The sequence below is a fragment of the Macaca mulatta genome, chromosome 14 (assembly GCF_049350105.2).
Source record: "Macaca mulatta isolate MMU2019108-1 chromosome 14, T2T-MMU8v2.0, whole genome shotgun sequence".
Classification (NCBI taxonomy): Eukaryota; Metazoa; Chordata; class Mammalia; order Primates; family Cercopithecidae; genus Macaca; species Macaca mulatta.
The window spans coordinates 128,512,837-128,537,855 of record NC_133419.1 but is presented as its reverse complement, the minus strand read 5'-3'; the positions used below and the strand labels follow the sequence as shown (position 1 = coordinate 128,537,855).

At 39.5% G+C, this 25,019-nt stretch overlaps 1 long non-coding RNA gene across 1 annotated transcript; it reads right to left on the bottom strand.

Moving 5' to 3' along the window:
- Positions 1-4,009: 4,009 nt before the first annotated feature.
- Positions 4,010-24,520, bottom strand: LOC144334549 (uncharacterized). Its single transcript, XR_013404507.1, has 3 exons — positions 24,380-24,520; positions 13,578-13,677; positions 4,010-7,024 (listed from the first exon to the last, which is right to left on the bottom strand). It is a non-coding gene; the product is annotated as an uncharacterized LOC144334549 (long non-coding RNA).
- Between the last annotated feature and the right edge of the window lie 499 nt (positions 24,521-25,019).

The following is a 25,019-nucleotide window of genomic DNA, read 5'->3' as shown; positions in this document are numbered from 1 at the left end:
CCTGATTTCAAGAGCTTGGTTATAGTTCTCTGCTCTTAACACTACTGCATAAGAGAATGATCTGGAGAACTTTTAAAGAATGCCAATGCCTAGGTCCCACCTCCAAAGATCCTAGGAACATTGCTCCATTTTAGAAGCTTCCCACATCACTTAATGTGCAGCCAGGATTGAGGACAACTGTGTGATAAGACAAAATTAACACGTGGCATAATTAGAGAAAAGTTGATCACAACATGTCTGCATTCCCTTTCAAATAACATTAGTCCTCATGGCAACATTCTCATCCAAATTATCCAGATGAGCTTTGCAAATTTCCTACAAACTCATTGAATATCCAACAATTGCATTAGAGGCTTCTTCTAAAATCCATATTTACCTCTTTTACAAAATTTCCTTTATCTTTAGTAAAACTTTGGCCTCTTTCTCTTGCCTCCCCCCTCCTCTGTGGACTGTAAAAATGTGAAAATGTTATCTTCAGAAGCACATTCGAATACTTTCTCTATAAGTTCACTTCCCATGAAAGTTAAAACAAAGACAGCAAAGAGGAGAAATAGAGAATACTAAGTACCTTTTACAATCCCCTCTCTCCACTCTCCCTCTCTCCAGCTCCCCAAACTCCAGCTCATCTGATTTCTATTATGCCCACATAAATGTCTCCTAAGCCTTGGGCATCTGGGGACATTGCCAACTCCACAGCTACTTCATGGTTTCACTTCCCCCTTGTTCCTGTAACTCTGGCCCAAAGCACCAACTAAGCTCTGACCTTGACTACTGAAGACAGCGTGACCATCAAACACTTACATGAGTGTTTCATTTCAATAATACTTTTAAGCCACTGTCTTCCTCCAGCAACATTACACCTGCCAACCCAGGAAATCAAATCCCTTAAGAAAGATCAGTAAACGAATCTTCCTGGAAACCTGCATCGGAGGTGAGACAATTAAATGTAAAGATGTAAGTAATTATCCAGGGCCATTGCAAGGAGAATCAGGTGCTCCTTCTCCCACTATGCAACACAAGGCCTAGTTCTCTAGTTACAGAGCACAATGTTGCTGTAATAGCCTAATTGATTTATAATGTTTTTCTCTGTATTGTAGCATGTGTGCAATTAGTTACTGAAAAGGAAACACAGCTCAGCTCAGCCGCTGCATCTGCTGCTAGTCAGGGACATACAATTTCATGCCCTATTTTCCAGATGGCTTGATTAACATTCAGAGGAACCTACTGGCTCGGTCGGAACTGCAAAAGCAGCAAGGGAAGCTCAGGTATAATTGAACCTGGGAGAACCACCCCAGGTGGAAAGAAAGCAAAATCTCCAAATGCAAGCCAAACATGCAATACTGTGAGAAGGAGTAAAAGATGGGGAGTGGCTCTTTTTCCTCCTTTTATTCATATATCAGTTCATTTATATAACAAATATTCATTGAGCATTTAGTAAGTACCAGTTTTCTGTTAATTTCACAGTGGTAAGCCAACAAATATGTTCCATGCTTTTATGGAGTACACAGTAAGTGGGGGAGGCACATATTAAATAGAGAGCTACACATATAAAAATATGAGTGTGGGGCTGAGCACAGTGGCTCATGCCTGTAATCCCAGCACCGTAGGAGGCCGAAGCTGATGGATCACTTGAGGTCAGGAGTTCAAGACCAGCCTTGCCAACATGGTAAAACCCCAACTCTACTAAAAATACAAAAAGTAGCCAGGAGTGGTGGTGCATATCTGTAATCCCAGCTGCTCGAGAGGCTGAGGCAGAAGAATCACTTGAACCCAGAAGGAAGAGATTGCAGTGAGCTGAGATCATGCTACTGCACTCTAGCCTGGCCAACAGAGGCAGACTGTCTCAAAAAAAAACCACAAAACTATATAGATAGATAGGTAGATAGATTCATATGTATATATTCATATATATATTCATATATGGATTCATATATATATTCATATATGGATTCATATATATATTCATATATATAGATTCATATATATTCATATATATAGATTCATATGTATATATATGAATCTGGGAGTGGTATCTGTTAAGAGAAAAGTATAGTACAGGCAGAGAAGTACTGTCAGAGAAGGTTTCCCTGAGGAAGAACTGTTAAAATATGAGACCTGAAGAAGGGGTAGAGATGGTCTCCAGAGAGGAGGAAAGGCATTTCAGACAGAGTCCATAGCAGATTAAAGAAAGGATCTTGGTGAACGTCAGTAATTTCAGAAAGGCCGGTGTGTCTACAGCCTGACGAGAGGGAGGAGGTGGTATAGGGTGATTCTGGAAATGTCAATTAAGTGCTGGGTAAATGGAGGCTTTGGGATTTCTATTAAGAGTGTTATATCTTTAAGTATGCAAGGAAGCCACTAAATTAGGCATTTTAAGTAGAAGAGAAAACATGATTTAAATCTTTAAACATTTGTTTTAATTGCTCCTTGGAAAACAGGGCCAAGATGGGAGTTTCATGAGTGGAAGCAAAGATAGCCATTGGAAGCCAGGTGAGTACTGGCTGTGGCTTGGGTTTGGATGATGCTGGTAGAAGCAAAATGAAATTGATGGTTTCGAGAGCTATCTAGGAAGCAAAATCAGTAGGATGTGGTAGTAGATTGAAAGTGAAGAGGGAGGCGAAAATGGTAAGAAGAATAACCTGTTTTCTTTCTTGAGCAACAGAGTCTGTGAACACATGGATCCTTCTCAGAGAGATGGAATTTAAAACAAGAGGGTGGAGTCAATTGTTTTGAGAGAAAGCACAGAGTAAAAGGGGACTCAAAACTGAGGCTTGAGGAATTCCAACTGAAGAGGTCAAATTGGTGGAGGACCTGGTAGGAAAAAGAACTATATCTGGGGAAAAGAAAATAAACCAGCAGAATGGAAAGAGCCCTATCAAATGCAATGCAGTTGTCAGGTACCATGAGAATTGAAAGATGTCTGTTGGGTTCAGGAGCGTGGAGGTCCTCATGACTACTAGAGAGGAGCAGTTTGGCTGGCTGCATGGCATGTTTTGAAGTTCCAAACTCATTATCAGACTGACCCCTGAGAAGAGATGTGCAAAGCACCAGTGTGCTGAAGAGGTTTTTCTCTGTTAGTGCTGAAGGATATAATTGGATGGTTGAATAAGTGGATGAATGGAGACGATGCCTGCATCTGCAAACGTGTTTCTTATTTCTTAATTGTGGCCATTTCTTTCTGGGAGAGGAAGGCATGGGGAAATGGTGAAAAGGGAGCAACTGTCACACGTACCCACTAAAACAATTGACTCCACCCTCTTGTTTTAAATTCCATCTCTCTGTGAAGGATTCATGTGTTCACATACTCTGTTGCTCAAGAAAGAAAACAGGTCATTCTTTTTACCATTTTCCTCTCCCTCTTCACTTTCAATCTACTATCAAATCCTACTGACTTTTACCTCCTAGATATCTTTGTAAATCATCAATTTAGATTCCTAAATTAATCAATTCCTAAATCCTCTGGCTGGCCAGATTATAACATGGTAAGAATGAAGGAACTAAACAGATCTGGAGTTGTGGCTGGTGAGTCGTGGCCATTTCTTTATGGGAGAGGAAGGCATACAGAAATGGTGAAAAGGGAGCAATTTTTACACATATATACTAATTAAGACGACAACATCAACTAGGGAACCCATATTTATCCTCCATCTAGATCAGTCATTCCCAAGCCTGGCTGATCATCAGAAAGACCTATGGAACTTTTACAAAGGACCCACTTCCAAGTTATACCCTAAAACATCCTAATTCAGCAAGTGTGTGCTGGATCTGGGTGTTCGAGTTCTACCTGGTCCGCAGTTGAGTCTGACGATCATTCAGTCAGTGAACTGCTGCTTTAATTACTCTTGGTTTTAATTTCTACCCTAAAACTCCCTGAGAATTCCAACAAAGAGCTCAGTAACCCTGTTCTTCCTTTCCCTCATTATTTTGTAAAATATAGAACACAAGGAGAACTTACTTTTGATTTATTAATGATGCCAAGAAGTATCAGTTTATTGTTTCTATTATTAGAGGTTAGAGGAAACCAGACCTGAAACATAAGTGTAGCATAGTCATTTACATACGCAAGATCCTTGTACAGCTCCTCATGAACATCCTGGGATGAATGCTGGGAGGCTTTACCGACTTCATCAATTCCATTTTTCAGATGAAGAAGCTGAGTAGGAGACATTGACCTAATTACCTCTTAAAGGCCCCACCTCTTGAAACCATCACATAGGCAACACCTGAGTTTTGGAGGGGACACACTGAAGCCATAGCAGGGGGCAATACAAAGGAAGAGCTCAGCTTGAGAGGAGCACTTGGAAACCGTTTCTTGGGCCTTAAAGGAAATCCATCCAGGCTGGTGTTTGTTGAGTGCTGCTGCTGCTGTTGTCACTGTTTATTTGTCGCTATTATTTTTTCCTGTTTTGTGCCAGGCATCCTACATATTTTACATCTCAGTGCTGAGGACAGCAAGCATCTCCCCATGTTACCAGGTAGGCTTTCCAGATAAAACACAAGGTGCCAGTTAAATTTGAACTTCAGATAAACCGTGAGTAATGTTTCAATATAAGGGTATCTCATGCAATACATGGGATATTTATATTAAAAACATTACTTCTTGTTTATCTGAAATTCAAATTTCACTGGGTGCTTTGTATTTTTATTTGCTAAATCCAGCAACTTTGTCCCTAGGACAAAGTTAGGAATTCTTAAAGAAATAACATTTTATGTTTGGAAGCCTCTGATTCCAGCCTATTGTCTTCCTCTGTACACTTTTCCCTGTGCTTGCCACTAAGCTATGTCCAAAGTACAGCTTTAGGATCTCTGGAGCCTCTTTGTCCACATAGAGCAGGACAAGTCAATAAACAGGCAGCATTGGGGCAGCATGAACTTGAGCCATTCACAGTTAATGGTAATGCCTTGGTGAGGGAAACAAATATTAGGGAATGAAACAAAGGTGCTTCCTGTAAGGACCACCATTATCACTAACTGAGGGAATCTGAGAGTGCTTCACTTCGAACAGATCTGAGGTATGGAAACTTGAGTTCATACACATCCAGGGGTGCTTTCGTTTTTACTAATTACAAAGGGATTCCTTGCCTTATACAAAGCTTTCAAAAGATGCTTGGAACATAGTTTGACTTTTTCTATTCAAAAATAGCTGAATACCGCTGTGATATACAATAATGTACTCATTTATACTTTAATAAAATACAGATTTGCTGTTGTATGGGTTAGGGCCACCAGATTTAGCAAATAAAAACATAGAATGCCCAGTTACATTTGAATTGCATGTAAACAACAAGTATTTTTCAGTATGAGCATGTCCGGTGCTTGTACTAAAAAATGAGTTGTTGATCTGCAGTTCAAATGTGTCTGTGCATCCAGTAGTTTACATGGCAATGCTGTATGGGATACAGTCTCATATTCCTGATTTTGAAGGCACAGGAAGATGGAAAAAGGGGCGGGGAAAGGAAGATATAAGAATTAGGTCAGTATGTAATGCACTGAATTTTATCATAGGACCTGCTGGGCTCAGTAGATGTACCAATTAGGTACTTTTGGCAATGAGACTTGAAGTCTCTCTTGGAGGTTGGTAGACTTATATTATGAAGCCATGAGCCACTCTAGGTTTTGTGACCGAGCCACCACTGTGACAAATCAGGTATTTGCAAAAACGGCCGGGGGACACCTTCTGCACAAGGTAGGACGCACACTCCTCTGCCTGCTGAGCCTGGTCACCAGAGATCGCCCTCACAGGATTTCCATAAGAGGGTCAGGCAGTTCAGAAAGGAATCTCTTCCAAAGCGCCATCTGTTGCAATGTCAGCAGCTTCACGGATCGTTCACAGGAGCTAACACATTCAAATTAAAGTGGGCAAAAGAATTTGTGAGCTGCGGCTTCTGAATTTCCCGAATTTTTTCAATGATCTCTTTCATTTCTACACCCAGGTTTTGCCATTCTTTGAAACTGTGATCATCTGAGTTTTAAAATAACTAAAATTGCTCAAAAATGCAACGACCTGCCTCAGAAAGGAGTTTGTTTCTTGTGTTTGGGAGACTGAGTGAATATTTAGTGGGCACGTTAGGGAGTTGATGCAATCTCTTTTGGTGTTTAGACTCGACGACATGATTTTTCAGGTCTTGAAAACTGTTTAGCACAACACAGACTCTAGGATCATATATAACTGAATTAAAATCCATGGCTTTGCCTTTTATTAATTTTGAACAAATCACTAAATTTTTCTAACCTGCTTTTTTTTTTTTTTTTTTTAAACAGAGTCTTGCTCTGTCACCTAGGCTAAAGTGCAGTGGCAGTGGTGCGATCTCAGCTCACTGCTACCTCTGCCTCCCGGGTTCAAACGATTCTCCTGCCTCAGCCTCCTAAGTAGCTGGGACTACAGGTGACTGCCACAACACCTGGCTAATTTTTTGTATTTTTAGTAGAGACAGGGTTTCACCATGTTATCCAAGATGGTCTCCATCTCCTGACCTCATGATCCACCCACCTCAGCCTCCCAAAGTGCTGGGATTAGAGGTGTGAGCCACCGTACCCAGCCTATTTCTTTATTTGTAAATTAGGGACACCCCAATGGATTGTTATAAAGATGTGCAAAGATAATACATGTTTTAAAGATTTGAAAAGATTTGTAAAGTACATGGCATCATTACAGACACAAAACCCAGAGTGAACTAAATGTAAGCAATCATTTGAGGTTATATATTTTAATGAACTTTGACCAGAAAAACCCTAAAATGGTGATTTGAAGAGACCAGAAATTTGGGCTTATAGAACTTGTCTTAGCATAATAGCATGAGATTCCACCATGTCGATGATCAGGAAGGTATCACAGGTCTCTTATTCGGTGTATTTCTTGAGGGGTGGCTCAAGGAGAAGGAACTTGGGATGTACTTGTCTCACTTCGGTCCCTGACGCACTATGATGTACACATTCGGTGCTCAGGAAATAATGTTTGCTGGAGAATGTGATCTCCTTTGCCATAAATACAAGCAGGAGCTTTGATGTTTATTCCATGAAACTCCTGGGTAGAAATAAACAGAGAAAGAAACTCAGTCCCATAGACACAATGGGGCTTTTCTGCTTTTCAGTTTCTCTGCAGACCTTTTAAAATGTTGGGAGCTTAGCTGTGGTCAAAGAATGCCCACTTACATTTCAAACAGTGCTGAGCAATGAGATCTCTCTTTGTAAAAGGTGCAGTCTCCAACACCCTATGCGAAAGCTGCAGGACTATTTGTTTTATGTTCTTATCAGCACAGATCAATATTCCTAACTGCCTGCCAAGTCATTTTCCCAATAGTTTGCAGAAACCTTATCTTTTTTAGAAGCCCATGTTGATTTTCTCCATTTTTATAAAATAATACTGCCATTCAGGTCAAAAGATCCAAATAATGAACACATTTGACGCAGGGACTTTATAACAATTATTTTGTTTCCTGCCCACACTGGGAATCTGTTGTCTATGCATAATCAACCAGGAAAATTAGTTTATGGGAATCTTAAGTCCATCCTGAGTGCACAGAGATAAATTATAAAAATAAAGCTAACGTCTATTTTTTTTCCCCCTGGGGTAAGTGCTGAGCATAATATTTTCAGACTTGAGACTGAAGTGCAGCATCGGGCATTATTCTCAGTCTCACAGCGCCACCGTTTGGCCCATGTTCTCCCTTGTTTTCTGAAGGTGAAATCCAGGCAGCTGTTTCCTAGGGTGATTTTTACAATCCTACTTTCTTGGCTATGGCTTGACATAATTTCCCCGGAGAGTTCAGTCTTAGGGTATGATAATATACCTTGGATCTGCAAAGCATTAAAAGGGAGGATATTGTCAGATATATGATCTAGCCATGGACACAGGCCAGATGCATTCGTAACTGAAAGAGAAGGCCCTCTTGTCTGGTCCACTCCTAACTGGTTTGATTTTGCTGTTATCCATCAGCACCTTCCTTACTAATGCAGGATGGCTCAGTTAATTTCTTTCTTTGGCCTTTCAGTTATGCTGTTGAGAGCTTGCTTATAGCCATATATAACAGGTGACAACAATGGCTTTTCAGAAACAATACCAAGAGAGCAATAGAAACACTTTATTTACCCACAGTGTAAAATGGGTTGCAATTAATTATTAGAGATGGGACAAGCTCTGATAATAGATTGATTAACGATTTGGGCTGTATTTTTGGCATTAACTCAAACTGGACTTGGGCTTAGTTTCAAAATAAAATAAACCCATCTAGACCAACCTTTAAAATGGTTAGAGACAATCAGATAGTGCTTTATGCCTAGGGGTTTATGGTTGGAAACCTTGAAGGAAAAATTAACTGAATTATCTACAGTCAGGTTCAGTGCATGCCAAAGCCTTAGAATTCTAACTCAATTCTTTTGGCTGAGTTTCTACCTGCCCCTGCAGCTAGTCAATTCCATGGAAACATGACTCATATTGTTTGCTGTCATGTAATAAAAAGAAACGGTGGTAGTTCTCCTCTTTAGGTTTCCAAGCACAAATTTTGCCTTGATTGAGGCTTAATCGAGGTTGACAACATTGTTAGAGCACTTCTTTCATTCTGACTTCTAAGAAGGAAATAGTGAAGAGAAGTTAGAAATAGACATGCTAATCTCAATTTAAAAAAAAAAAATTTTTTTTTTTTGCGATGGAGTCTCCCTTGGGTGCCAGGCTGGAGTGCAGTGGCGCGATCTCGGCTCACTGCAACCTCCGCCTCCCGGATTCAAGTGATTCTCCTGCCTCAGACTCCTGAGTAGCTGGGATTACAGGCGCCTGCCACCATGCCCGGCTAATTTTTTCTATTTTTAGTAGAGATGGGGTTTCACTGTGTTAGCAAGGATCATCTTGATCTCCTGACTTTGTGATCCACCAGCCTCAGCCTCCCAAAGTGCTGGGATTACAGGCACGAGCCACTGCACCCGACCCTAATCTCAATTTTTAGTTTGCGTTTTAGTGGACACGTTAGGGGGGACATTTTGGTCAGAGCATTCAATCTCCTCTACTTACAAAAGTCCTATATATCCATTACCCTTGCAAGCCAAATTTTATTTACTGCAAAAAGCCATTCTGATTTCTTTAACAGTGGCTTCTCCTCACTTTGAATCTCTTTAGTTCTTTTTCTTATAAACATTTTCCTGGGCAAGAAGATGGAAATCTCCACACCATGCCTGACTCTCTTGGTGTTTTGCTCCTAGTAATCTCTCAATAAGAGATTTTTAATAAAACTGTGTGAGTACACATGACAGAAGCATAAGCACTCTTCCAAAACTGCAACAGCATAGCAATATGATGCACGTGTCTGTGAACATACAGCTACCACCCCATCGGCAGCTTCTCTTTCTTTTGCTCAGTTTCTATGCTGTAGCCAAAGCAGCTTTAAAACAAATTTGAACATATCACTTTCCTGCTTTCAAAGCTTCATGACTCTTTCTGGCCTCTTGGATAGACTCCAAATTCCTTAGATGGGTCTACCATGTTTGTACTGTCTATCCCCAACCCCCCTCTGTAATCTCACTTTTCTGCATTCCCCCATGATTCACACTTCAGTCTACTTTGAATTTCTCTGTTGTTACCCCTTTCTGAATTCTCTCTCCCTCCATTTTATGCCTAGAAGATGTTTCTTCATTATTTAAGATTCCCTATAAAAGTTCGCAAATTTCTTTAGGATTTTCCACAGATCCAAGACAGAATAAGTTTCAACTTTCTCTGGGATTTTATATAGTTTTGCTCACTATTTTACTATAGCATCTACTGAATCTTATATGAAAATGCTTCCACTTATACTAAGTCATGTACTAGACCTAAGAGTCTTTAAGATAGGGATCTTACTGATTTGTTTTGGTCTTCAAGCTTAGTATATAATACATAATGGGGCCTTCACACATGTGTGATGAATGAATAAATGAGCAATTCTAAAGGATAATGACAATAACACTGGACTGTCATTGGGAGACTTGAGTTCTAGACCCACCTATTGTTTCCACCTTGAGGTCTCAGACAATTTAACCTTATTAGTCCCAGATTTCTAGCATGCACATGAGTGCTTCAGATTTGGTAACTGCCAAAGTCTTTTCTGTGGTCTGACCTGTGAAGTTGTGATTCTTGAGTAAAGTTCATCAACGCAGCCTGTCTGAGAACTTCCCAATTCAACAGGTTTCAATTAATTAACCAGGCAAGACTCTTCCACATGTGATAGCTCAGCACGTACCGAGAGTAAATACCATGTTAGTGATGAAGAGATTGGAATTTCTGCAAAGAAATTGATTCTGATCTTGAGCCTCTTACTAGTTTGAAGAGACAAAAATATTGGACACACTGCCTATTGTTATTTACTCGAGATTAGTTAATGGAAATCGGAGAATTTAGGGGCACATAGTGCTGCCACATGAATAACTGACTTGATTCTTTTATAAACCATTCACAGACTGAATTCCATGAAAAGTAAATTCCTACCTACTTTTCCAAGGATTGAATCCAGAGCGTTTTCTTAGACGTTGTAACCAGGGTGCACAGGGCAGTGAGCTAAGGTGTAATCTTCCATCTGTGTAGTGCTTTACGCTTGTTCTCACTGTGCTTCAGTTTAAAAGGGACCCGAGATCCAGAAAACAGAAGACTGTGGTCCCCTGAGTATCCAGCTTTCCACTCAGTATCTCTTCATGTCTAATTGGCATGCCAAACTTTACATGGCATAAACGAAACCCTTGTTTGCCCCACATATCCAGAATTTACCTCCACAGGTATTTGCTATTTAAGTAAATGCCATCATTATCAACTCAATTTCTTAGGACAAAAATTTACAAGTCATTCTGGATTCCTCGATTTCCCTCAATTCCCATTATCCAATCATCAGTCTGCTATCCCATTTCCGTCAAAATGTATTCTGAAACCAATTACTTTTTACTCCCTCTACTGCAACCACCCTTTCCCCAGATGCTGTGATCTTTTACCTAATGTTATCACCTCTGCAGTAGCTTTTCTGCCTCCACATTTGCTCCCTCACATAGGATCTGTTCTACACGCAGGCAGCAGCCAGAGAAATCATTCTAAACTACAAATCACATCCTCCTATACTCATTTAAAAGCCTCCAGTGGCTTCTAAGTATATTTTGAACCTGACTCTTCCCATGGCCTGGTCATTCTAACATTATCTGGCTTTGCCAATGCACCCAACTAATCTCTCTCTCTTCCTTCTTCCTTCTCTGGTTTACTTAGTTTTATCCATGGTCTTTTGTGATGTCCCCCCGCCCTTTTTTTTTTCAGAAATGTCATCTTGCTCTGTCACCCAGAACACAGTGAGATTTCTAAAAAAAAAAAAAAAAAAAAAAAAAACCACACACACACACACAAAAGGATGGAGTGCAGTGCTATGATCATAATTCACTTGTATCCCCAAGCTCCTGGGCTCACACAATCCTCCTGCCTCAGCCTCTGGTGTAGCTGGGACACAGGTGCATGCTACTCACCTGTGAAATTCTCATCTCATAACATTTGTGCTTATGGTCCCTTCTGTATTGAATGCTCCTCTTACACGGCTGGCTTCTCATCATTTAGGTCTTACCCTCATGAGGCTCCTCCTTATGGAGAGCTTATCTGATGCTCTCTAAAACAAGGGGTCCTGTTATAGTCAATGTCTGTCAAAATCACCCTGTTTCATCTTCTTCATAAACTTATCAGCACTTCAATGATCTTATTTCTTGGTTTATATATTTATATATTGTCTGGCCCTTCCCACTATAATTCAATCTCTTTGCAGATGGATATTCTGCCTGTCTTATTAAGTGTTGTGTTCCACACTTTTAGAACATGTTTATCATGTCTTATGTCATATAATAATATACATTAATAAATATTTGTTAATTAACTGACTAACCAAGTTTTCCTATTGTTGTATATGAGCAATAAAAAATAGAAATAAAACAACTAATTAATGAGTGTTAGATAGTCTCTAAAACAATGTAAAACTATTTGGTTTAGAAAGGAAACTTGTAATAGATGAATAGAGACTAAATGTACATAAGACCCTTTCACATTGTCTCATTTTTCTCTTTGACAAGCCTTTATAGACATATTTACAAGAGTGAGAACATCCTAGATAGATGGATAGACTGATAGACAGACCCAGTAATTACCCAGCAGTAGCAGCCGGTGTTAATATCAGTACCAGTGTCAGTGTTTACTGATACTGTTAATATCCTACAGTGTCAGTATCCTTATCTGATAATCAGTATCAAATTATGATATTAGCTATTAATAATAATTATTATCAGTATCAGTGTCAACTATTAGTATCAATAATCAGTAATTAACTATCAGGGGAACCAGCCCCCAATATTTCAACATAGGTTCTTTTCTATTTTCCCTAAGTGTCAGCTGGTCTGAGAAATAAAGAGAAAGAGTACAAAGAGAGAAAGTTTACAGCTGGGCCTCTGGGGGTGTCATCACATATTGGTAGGACCATCATGGCAACCTCGAGCCACAAAGCCAGCAAGTTTTTACTAGCGATTTTAAAAGGGGAGGGGGTGTACAAACAGGGAGTAGGTCACAAGGATCACATGCTTCAAAGGGCAATAAGATTACAAGGCAAGGCAAAATTAGAATTACTGATGAGGGTCTATGTCCTGCTGTGCATGCATTGTGTTGATAAACGTCTTAGCAGGAAACAGGGTTCGAGAGCAGACATCTGGTCTGACTAGAATTTACCAGGCTGGAATTTCCCAATTCTTGTAAGCCTGACTGTATTGCAGGAGACCAGGGTGTATTTCAGTCCTTATCTCTACCGCATAAGACAGACACTTCCAGAGTGGCCATCTATAGACCTACTCCCAGGAATGCATTCCTTCCCCAGGGCCTCAATTATTAATATTTCTTGCTGGGAAAAGAATTCAGTGATATTTCTCCTACTCACACGTCTGCTTATAGGCTCCCTGCAAGAAGAAAAATATGGCTGTATTCTGCCCAACCCCACAGGCATTCAGACCTTATGGTTATCATCCCTCATTCCCTGAAAATCGCTGTTATTCTGTTCTTTTTCAGGGTGCACTGATTTCATATTGTTCAAACACATGTATTTTACAATCAATTTGTACAATAGTGGTCCTGAGGTGATGTACATTTTCAGCTTACGAAGATAACGTGATTAAGAGATTAAAGTAAAGACAGGCATAAGAAATTATAAGAGTATTGATTGGGGAAGCGATAAATGTCCATGAAATCTTCACAATTTATGTTCAGAGACTGTAGTAAAGGCAGGCGTAAGAAATTATAAAAGTATTAATTTTGGGAGCTGATAAATGTCCATGAAATCTTCACAATTTATGTTCTTCTGCTTCGGCTCCAGCAAGTCCCCCCATTTGGGGTCCCTGATTTCCTGCAACAGTTACCCAATATCAGTATCAATATCAGCCAGGGTCCCAAAAGGAAATGAACAGCATATTAAAATGGAGTAATTTGAAGACAATTTAATAAAGAGATTATTTACAAGGACATGGGAGAGGTTTAGAAACAATAGGAGGGATTCTGGTGCTAGAGACAGGCGGGATGATTCTCACCACTACGCTGAGGTGAGTGACAAAGTATTTACCTGACAAAACACTTATACTTCTCCAGAGAGAAGTGTAGACAGAGGGACTCCTGACAGCAGCTGCAGCCTTCCACAGAAGATCACACTAACTCAGTAGGACCTGCCAGAAACGGAATTAGGGAAATAATTATCTCAACGTCACTCTTCCTTCACTTGCTTCGTCTCCCAGAGGCTGACTGTCCCACCAGCCGAGCTCCACCAGAAGCTTGAGGCCCCTGATGCTGCACATCTGGATTAGCCTCCCAGAGCACACAGAGGGTGGAGCGGGTGAAGAGGGACCCTACTGGAGAACATGGGAGACCTCCATCACATTGGGGAAATGCAAATAAAAACATAAACTATGGTCGTATTCAAAGTCAACAGGCTAGGTGCCAGCAGAGCTGCAAGCTGGTACCAAAGCAGAGGCTGCTTGCCCTCTAAAAGTTTTCTACCAAAGCACAGATCCATTTTCTTTTGTTCAGCAAGGGTAAGAAAGAAGATGCTTGACACTGACTCATAAAACAGTTAGGGAGGAAGAGTGCCTGAATACAGGGTTTTCTTTTTCTTTTCTGTTTTGCATTTATCTTTTTTAAGCCTAAATTGATGGCACAAATTCAGTTTGTAAGAAGAGCAAGAGGAGACATGGGGGCTGGTGCAGTGCCACATCTGTGTGCGTGCATTGTGGTGCACACACGCCAGGTTTGGTGGTGCTCAGAAGTCTCTGTTTTTAACAAAACTTTACATAACTAGGAATCCATATCCAATTGCCCATAATTTAGTACTACTCCTGCCTTTATCCTTGACAGGATTTTCAACACCTTTCCTTAGTAATTTTTTTAAGAGATATCACAACCACTGAGAAGGAATTACTGATAATTTCTCTTCAACATGATAAAGGAAAGCACCAGAAATGTCATATGTTGGTCCTTTTATTTCCTTTTTTTTTTTTTTATTTTGTTCCCTCAAAAAACAGTTGACTTTCTGCAAGAGAAAAACAATCAAAAGTACTTAACATTTCTGTTTTATTTCCCTGAGCCTTTTTTTCTTTGTTCCTTTTATTTGACCTAATGACATTTAGGAAAGAAGATCTAGAATATTTTACATAACTTTTATGAATCTGGGCATGGGAGAGAAAGAGTTGGGAAGAAGAACAGGCATAGACAAAAATGTGTAGAGGGAAATCAAATGAGCCTGAAGAACTAGGAAGTGGGTGATGGAACAATGCTCTCTAAGATCCGTCTCAGACTTGGAACTTGAACTAGGAATTCTCGACCGTGGAGCTGTCTATAGAACACACAAAAAAGAGAGTTATGAAGAAAAAGAAGAAAAGAAAGGAGAAAGCTAAAGAAGCTACAAAGAAAAGAAAGAAGGGGGAAAGCCTAGAGTAAGAGAGGAGAGGAGAAAGAGAAAGAGAGGTAGAGAAGAGACCAGAGGCAACTGGAAGTGAAGAAAGCTGAAACCTCATGGGAAAGAAGCCTGCTCAGAAGACAGAAAGGCTGTAGTGATTCTACTGCAACCTCCGCCTCCCGGGTTCAAGTGATTCTCCTGCCTTAGCCTCCCAAGTAGCTGGGATTACAGGTGCCCGCCACCATACCTGGCTAATTTTTTGTAATTTTAGTAGAGATGAGGTTTTGCCATGTTGGCCAGGCTGGTTTCGAACTCCCAAACTCAGGCAATCCGCCTGTCTCAGCCTCCCAACGTGCTGGGATTACAGGCATGAGCCACCGCGCCTGGCCTACAAGAGAGGATCTTTTAAGGAGCTAGTGTAAGTACTGGATCTGTTAGCGTGTGAAGCTGTTTGTCACTTTTTCCTGACTGTGTCACTGACGTGTCTCTGTGTGTGTGTGTGTGTGTGTGTGTGTGTAATCTTACAACAGCTGTGTATACTTTAAAGGAACTTTAGGGTTCAAAATGAGAAGCAGACTTCTTAGTTTCTTTTGAGAACTTCCTTATGTAAAGAGGGAGAAAGAAATACACTGTTTGTCACCGAAGTCTCAGCCTCTGACAATAGGGAATTGTTCTTTCAATCTAGTTTCAATTGTCCCAAGCAGTAGGATTTCCTTTGCTCTGTTTGGGGAGCCAATTTAATAAATAACCCTTTCTATGTGCAAGCAAGCATTTTCCGACGCTCAAGTCTAAAGTCTTTTTGTTTGTTTGTTTTATTTACTTATTCCAAATTATACTTTCAGCACTCTCTGAAGTATTATTATATCTATATGGTTATGTATGTTAACAGTCAATGAACAACTAGAGACTTTTGAATTCTAATCTGTTTTCCTGAAGTTATAAAAAGGGATTTTGAATGGTAATGAGCTTGACTGGGTAGAGATGCAGCACAAATACAAAGCACGTGGACTCTGAGGTCATCGTGCATAAAGGCCACATACAAACGCTGACGGAATCCACTGGAGGACGCTGTGTGGGCCCCAGAAGTGAGAGCTCCGATGACACCACATGACCCCGTGTTTGAGTAAATATATTCATAGATAGGGAATTTCTGACTGTAAGTAGAAATCACAATTGCTGGGGTAATGTGTATCATTATCTCTGCTTCTGCTTCCTTCTCCTTCAGATAATCATATGAACTTTCAACAGGCTGTTGTACTTTTAAAATTGTTAGAGCAGGCTGGGCACGGTGGCTCATGCCTGTAATCCCAGCACTTTGGGGGGCCAAGGTGGGCAGATCCCCTGAGGTCAGGAGTTTGAGACCAGCCTGCCCAACATGGTGAAACCTCATCTCTACTAAAAATACAAAAATTTGCCAGGCGTGATGGCGCACGCATGTAATCCCAGCTACTTAGGAGGCTGAGGCAGGAAAATCACTTGAACCCAGGAGGTGGAGGTTGCAGTGAGCTGAGATTGTGCCACTGTACTCCAACCTGGGTGGCAGAGTGAGACTCCATCTCAGAAAAAAAAAAAAAATTATCAGAGCTAAGGTACATTGTTAATTTTGATATGTTTCTAATTTAAAAAATCTAACCCAGTGGCCATGCAGATACCTTTTCAGTTATCTAACTTAGTCACTTTTCAGACTAACAAATATACAAGAGTGAAGAAAATGGGAATGTTTATACTGTTCTGGAAAGGAATTTAATAATATTTATTAAAAATTTAAAAATATGGCCTTAACCTTTGACCTCCAAATTCCTCTTGTAGGAAGTTGTTGTATAAAAGACAATCAAGACTATACTCAAAGACTGACATCTTTTGCAAGTTTATTTATAATTAAAAGTAAATGTTGACATAGAAACCAACATAAAATAATCAGTTAAATAAACAATGGTGCATCACTTGTTGGAATATTATGCAATCCTCAAAAAAATTACATTTCAAAAATATGTAATAACGTAACAATACTCACTATACAGTTTTAAGTTTTGTAAAAGTAGAAATGCTTTTGGAATATAATTCTAATTTTAGAAAGTTTGTGACGTGTATCTTTTTTATGTTAATAACAGCTGAAAGTCCAATTATGGGCCCATACTGGTTGTCAGAAAAAAATGAAAAAACTAACTAACTTAATTTTAGGCAAGCTGTGTGCTCCTAGGGCCCAGAACAAGATGAAAACCATTTGTTTCTTTCCTATGAAGTTCATCTTTCAAATTATACTGTGTCCACTGCAGAGGGCAATGAGATTTTCCTTCACATTTGAGAATCCCTTGGTCTTCAAATCTCTTTCCTCTCTCACTGATGGTCCTGCTTCACCCTGGAGGAATATCTGGCTCATGTATTTCTGGATATTATACCTGGCTCATCTTGAAGGGGTGGCATTGCATTGCTTGTGATAGTTTTAGGTTGTGTAGCCTTTTTTAAGAATAAATTATCTCCAGACAAACAAGCATTTGTTTTTTGTCAATATTCACTACCTCTAGCTATCTTATTCAAAATCCTTTTTTGTATATGTAAGAAAAAGAGAGAGAAGAAAGAAAATGTCTACACATGCAAACACACACACACGATTGAAATAATAATACGCAAAATATTAGTAATTATTCCTCGACTTGAAGATTATAGGTGACTTAATTTTCATAGTTTTCTGTATTTTTCTAAAATGAACATATTTTATAAACATGAAAGGATATTTTTCTTTAAAAAGAGCCCAGTTAAAAGAGAATATATCAATCTTCAAACTGCAAAATATTGATAACATTAATTCTCAATCTGTCTTCTTATATGTAACTGCATTAGCCAAGTTATAGATACAAAAAGACTTGGTGACTAGCAATTAATATTTTTTTAAAACTCATGAACCAAAATATCCATCCCAAGGAGAAGCTGCTTAATCGAGTGTCCATAGCCTCTAAATTAGATAGGCATAAGATATTGTCTCTGATTCATTTCATTTAATATTAACAGACTATATTTAATCAAGAAATCTGGTCAGCAGGGATGTTACTTTGGGGATCAAAGTAAACCTACTGGCAACAGATCAAATTCCAGCCATGTGAAGCAATTGCATTTTGGAGAGGTAGACATGTTTTTATGCTCCTGTGAGTCTCCCTTTTGGGGGTTGTAGAAGAGCAGCTTCAGGGAGCAGCTGTCTTCTGGGACAAAAATGACAACAGCAACACCATGAAAAATCCTAGCCTGTAGTTCTCCAGGGGTGAGTTCATTGTCATTTAGATACATCAGTTAGATGAAATTCAATAGACTGCATTCAATTAATCAATTATCTTGAGAAGATAAAGTATAAAGTAACAATCTAAGCTTTTGGTTCAGAACCTTTAAGGTATCACTCACCATGACTGAGGTTGAGCCAGAAATGTCAGCTTTGCTAGTTAAGTCATTGCTGTTTCATCTACTTTTCAACTGACCTGGCAAATCTGAACTTCAGAAGATGATAAACTATGACCAACACTGGGAATTCATTTTTTTAAAGCAAATTCAGAAGGTGTGAATTTAACCCAGTGACGAATGTGTCTTTCTCCTTCCAAAGCATCATCCATACCAAATTTTACAATTTGGCATCTGCTTTGACAACTCTAGCAAGCAATCATTTTGACAGAAGACCATCTGTGTTAAGCAATATGCACAGCGTTTACATGAAACAGAAAGGAAAAGAACAGTGCCTAGGAGCAGATCACTGTCTAAAATGACCCTGGAGTTTGGTATTTAGAATCTCAGGGGAAAATATATGGCAAGAGTTGAAGATTTGAGGCAGATTCCTGTCTAGAATGGTTTCAAGGCTAACACTCTCCCTTGAGGATTGAAATGATGAGAAGGAAACATTTAATAAAAAGCTACCGGTACTGGATTAAGAAATTGGCTCTAGTCCTTTCTCTTCTATTAACTACTTGTTATGTAGCTACTTGACCTCTTGGTATTTTGCTCTTTTTTGCATTAACTAGTTCTGTGTTTCCTTGCATAAGTCCCTTAGCACATGTTTGCTAACAGGCTTCACAATTTCTTGGAATTGTCTATCCCTCCCTTCCATGCATTCCCGGGTTCACTCCAGACAATGAGCCTATCAGTCACATGTCTGGTCAAATTTCATTGCCTCAATTACATTCTTACCCTTGTGTTTGGAATAGAGACTAAGATATTCCAACTCAGAATAATCTATTCTCTTTAACTGAGATATAAACTTGAGATCTCTTGGCAAGAGCCATTTCCCATCACATGTACAAGGAACTTGAGAAGACTATTCTGTGTAAAACAGAGAGTAAAGTAGATAAACAGATAGTAAAGACAGTGGATAAAGAGAAAAACTTAGATAATTTACTTAAATTCAATTGTTCATGAAGCCTAGCCTTAATTATCTCCCTGGGTTTCAGGAGAAATTTTAGTATCCTCATTATTCATTGCTTTTTTTTTTTCTTTTCTTAAGCTACTTTGTCCTTTACAGTAAAAAAAGCTAACTAATTTAACACTTTGTAGGATTTTGTTCATGGATTTGCTATCTTTAATTGGATGTATCACTTAAGAATCTTTGGTTCTCAACAAGGAACATTAATGATCCTAGTACAAAATCAGGATGCTGAATTATATGAATTCTGTCATCCTATGCTGTTCTAACCTATCAGTCTATGTCTCTATTGAAGGCAGATTTCGGTTTTAGTTAAAGGGGAATACAAAGTCAAGTAATAAATCACTTCTGTTCTTACAGATGAGTGGTAAGACATCTACACAAATAGCTATAAAAATCTACCAACTCTTGATGCCAACTGTAAGAGAAGCTAAAAACAGAATGTGCCTGCTACATTCTGGCATCACTAAGTAATTCTGAGTCTTCATACTTATGTCTGATTGTAGCATCAATAATAGCAGAAATTACAAATGAAAAATACAATTGAAACAAGTGCTTCGTATTTCTATGCAGCTGGCAAAATCTGCCCCTCTTGGATCCAAAGCTGGCTTTGCAGGGATAATTAAATATCTGATTGTCGATAATAAGAGACCTGACTGAATTGGATCTTATGGTCCATAATAACTTAAAGACAACAGTCAAGCTAAAGACTTAAATGGGTAATAATGTGCTTAGTGACAGTTGTTGGAGCTAAGATGGCCTTGGTTTTTCAGTACAACTTCTCTACTCACTGTCTCCTCAATATGTTTTCAATCTCCCTACACTGGTATCATTGCTCATGTAGTTCCTTCCATAAGAGGTATGTCCCCTGATCCATAAATCCATAAGAATAAGTTGCAGCTTCATCTCTTTTTTTTTTTTTTTTTTTTGAGACGGAGTCTCACGCTGTTGCCCAGGCTGGAGTGCAGTGGCGCGATCTCGGCTCACTGCAAGCTCCGCCTCCTGGGTTCACGCCATTCTCCTGCCTCAGCCTCCTGAGTAGCTAGGACTACAGGCGCCCACCACCGCGCCCGGCTAATTTTTTGTATTTTTAGTAGAGACGGAGTTTCACTGTGGTCTCGATCTCCTGACCTTGTGATCCGCCCGCCTCGGCCTCCCAAAGTGCTGGGATTACAGGCTTGAGCCACCGCGCCCGGCCTTCATCTCTTTTTTTTACGGAGTTTTGCTCTTGTCACCCAGGCTGGAGTGCAGTGGCGCGATCTCGGCTCGCTGCAATCTCTGCCTCCCAGGTTCAAGTGATTCTCCTGCCTCAGCCTCCTGAGTAGTTGTGATTTCAGGTGCCTACCACCACGCCTGGCTAATTTTTGTGTATTTTTAGTAGAGACGGGGTTTCACCATGTTGGCCAGGCTGGTCTTGAACTCTTGACCTCAGGTGATCCACCTGCCTCAGCCTCCCAAAGTGCTGGGATTACAGGAGTAAGCCACCGCACCCGGCTGCAGCTTCATTTCTTGAAGAAAGCTTTTAGCCCACTTTGCCACACAGTGATTTTTCCATCTTCTGAGTGCAATGTATTTTATGTTTTCCCATTTCATTTGAAAATCATGTGGTGCCTTCTTCCATCTTACATGAGAATGATGCTAGCTACTCTGACAAATTCCAAAATGTGAGTGACTTAACGCAACAGGACTTGCTTGTGACATAGTCCAGTGCAGGTTTCCAGCCAGTAGGTGTTTTACCTCCACGTGATGGTTCAGGAACCCAGACTTCTTCCTTCATGCTCTCTATAAATATTCCCAAGGCCTTGGAGTCTTCTGTATGCATTGGAAAGACCAGAGAAGCCATCCTATCTTAGCCTCAAAATGACAAACATTTTTCTCATTTTGCATTGGAATAGAACTAGTCACATGGCCTCACTTGCAAGGGTGATGGGAAATGGAGTCCCTGGCTGAAGAGCTCCTTCCAAGTGCAATCTTTAATTACACAGGTGGAAGCTTGAATTTTGGTTGATGGTTAGCTTTGTCACACATTTTATATTCTTAATTCTCTCTCTGCAACATTTCTCATTTCAGTCCTTAAAATTGTTGATGGAGAGGGATAGCTGTTAAGCAATAATTTTAATCTCCCATAGCATATAATATACTACTACCTTGAGCAGATTTTGTTCTCATTAAGTGTCTTAATTGGTTTATACTAAATTGGAACAGTATACCAGAATTACTGCGATGCCAATTTCCCCCAAAGTGCTTGCATAGTACCCTCTTCTCTGGTTTACTCCTAGGAAGAAATAAGTAAGTGGAATGAGAGAGTTCCCTTTACAAATGTAATGTACTTTACTCAGTGATACTTATTTCACAAACATTTGGGAATAACCACAATGAACCAAACATCATGCCAAGTGCTTTGATAAAAGAAATGAAAATCTTATGGCCCCTGACCTTAAGGAGTTTGGCAAGCCTGACGAGAAAAATCTATAATAAACTAGCAGGCTGATAGGCCCATATGTACAGAATGAAATGGACTTTATAATTTGAGCACAGAGGGGAGGTCTGTCACTTTATAGTTTGATCCATTGAGATGAGCTCTACATAAAAGCCCCAAGACCATTATTCATCCTGATAAAATAAACAGTACTACTATTAATAATAAAAACCAATCTGGTATGCACAATACGTTCTATCAAACATTCTCAAGTGTATCACACATTCTATCGTGTGTATCATGTTGTTTGCTCCCCATTACAATAATCCTTTGCAGTAGATGTTGTTTTCATTTTGGTTTGGGAAATTTTAAAAACCTGAGACTCTGAGAAAAGTGAATTTCCTAATATTATAAAATTAATGAATAGTGGCACTTGGAATTGTCCCACTGACTGTTGCATGTTTTGTATTTATGTTTCACACACTTTTTCTTCCCTTAAGCTTTTGGCGAGAAAAGTCGCTCTGAACGACAGAGCCAATGATTGAAAATATCTCTGTGTCCTTAGAGGTCTAATGAATGGGTGGATTGGCATTTACAAAGCCACATGTACCAGTTTAGACCAGTAGGGGGCCGTTACCAAATTGCTTTTTCCAGTGAGAGTGCTAACTAGTACCTCAACTATATGATTCCCCAGAAAACCCAAAATATCAAGAATTGAGTTAGGGTCCAAAATTACCAGCTTTTCTTGAATATAGCAAGAGTTCAGATAGAGAGAGCCCTTCACTGAGAGTACAGAGTTCACGAACAGAGGCTTGGAGTCCATCTTGCCAATACCAGAGAACTCTGCTGAAATTGAGTAGTGTTACAGCTACACCTGCTGGACTTTTCCTAAACCAGCAATTGGAATTTCCACAGAAATTTACTCAGTGTGACAATCCAAGACAGAATTTAAAATCTTAGTGTCAATCCATCTCTCTCTTCAAAAGATTTGCAGTAACACATGTGTGAAATAAGATAATGTCCCGTGGAAAAAAGAATAGTCACAAAAGGTTATCTTACTTTCCATATGTGTAAGTATAGGTTTTCATGTGGTAAGAGATAACTTGACCTTAAATGTGCAATTTTAGATGAAAATATGATAAGAATAGTCTCTATTTTACTACCAAAAGCAAAAGTGGAATCAGTGATGATATAGAAATGCAATAACATCAGAGTCCATAAAGCTGAGTATATTTACACAATACATTGATCTGAAGAGTATTTTTATCTTCATCTCTCTTCTACAGGCTCAAAATAAAGGTCAAATTTAGTCTTCAGTGAGATTTCCAGGGAGAGCTCTCCCTTAAAGATCTGCAGCCAAAACTTGCTTTCATCTTCTTCTTCCCTCTTCATTCTTTTCTTTTCTAGATCTTTTCACCCCCATCATTTCCACCCCTGTCCTCCCATAAACTTGTGGCAAACTGTAGTCCATGAGCAGCAATACCAGCAACAGCATCTTGGATTCGTTAAGAGCTTTGCAGATGAGCTCAAACTCATATTTCATCTCATTCCTGAAGTCATCAGATTCAAGCTTGTCACATTTTCTGAACACAAAGCTCCAGGCATGTTTTATTCATTATCTGTTCTCATCTTTGAGACAAACACCTGCAACCCATTTCAGGGTCGAGACACATCCATGAAGTTTCAACCCACCATGCTTAGGTTTTTGTATTTCTGCTTGGGCGAGGAATGTCAGAGTATCATGGTTCCTATGGCTACTTAGTAGCCTCTGTAAGTCCTGGGGCCAGTTGCTCATGAAGGTGTCCTTGCTGTTGGCATTTGAGGGCAAAGTTGAAACCGACACAGGGACGAACTTTTATTAGCTTTTTACATTGTATGACTTAAGCTCTAAGCCATTTTCTTAAAATGCTTGAGGACAATGGCATAGAAACCAAGGTAAGTAATGTTGAACTGAATTTGCTGCTCTGATGACTGTTCCAGTGTTCTACCTACACAGCTTCATGACTCACTGATAATGGGGATTAGTGGTTGTAACACTGGCACTCACAAGATGAAAGCCTGAAGCCTAGTTTGGTCACTGACTTCTAGGTAACCTTGGACAGTGGTTCCACTTTCCTGCCACGGTATATCTACTGTTGAAGAAGGATAATTGTGAACTAATCAATCATTTGCCAAAAAACAAAAACAAAAAAAAAAAACCTTCCTCATCTAGTGCTCGAAAGAGAGCACATGGTATAGATTGTGTGTTCCTTCTAGAATTTTTAAAGTAAGAACATGAGCAAATACATTCCAAAAATAGACAATAGAATAAATCAGTGGTAAAAGAGAACTACATCTCAGGTCTTCTGATTCCTAGTCCACTGACTTAGGAGAAAACACTGTTCTTGTGATAGAGTCTTCCTTGACAATAACTTACTTAACACTTTTAAAGTAATTTGAAATGTTAGAAGAAAAATAGAATTGGTTTAAAGTTTACAGATTAAAATGAACATGCACTAACAAACTGCATCTCAGCTTTCCATATATGTTTATCTTTCTGTACTCTGACAAAGTTATTAAGTCACAAATTAATTAACCAACTAAACAAACTCAGTATAAAAATAAAAGGAAAACGGTCCCAGAAGGTTAAAATGCAAAGTACTCACACAGCAAACTTACCAGCAAAAACCACCTCTTTTTCTTGAATTCACAGAAAAACAAATTGAAAAACTAAGTGAGAAAGCAATTGGTCAGTCAGCCAATAACCAGGATGCCAGGGCTGGGACCTCCTATACGGTCATGCCATTTCAGAAAGGGGTAGGATCTAGGACAAGCAACAAATAAGAATGAGAGGTGAGCCAGCTGACCATAAAGGGTGATTTCACTCCATCTCAGTTTATATTCTGATGATTACATTCTGGGCAACATCAATTTCTTCCTCCTCACCTGCTGGAGGAGATAAACATCATGGCCTGACACACACTCTACCTTTTCAACCATGACTAATCTAAAGAGAAACATTCACAAAAGGCCAACCATGTAAGAGGTGTTTGTTGAGGGCATACATTGGGATTTAAGTGTATACAAATATGTGTGCGATATAATCTCTGTTGACTGGTAATTTACACTCTATTTGGGTCAATACCAGTTCCTGAGAACTTAAGCAGTAGTAAAGAAAGGCACCACTATTGAAAGGGGGTTATAAAGGATATTAATGATGACAACAAAGAGCACAACAGGTTGAAAATACATGGGTTTAGAGGAGGGTACCTGTGGGCTAGAGGGCTTGAGAAGACTCCTCAAAGGAGAATTCTGAGTT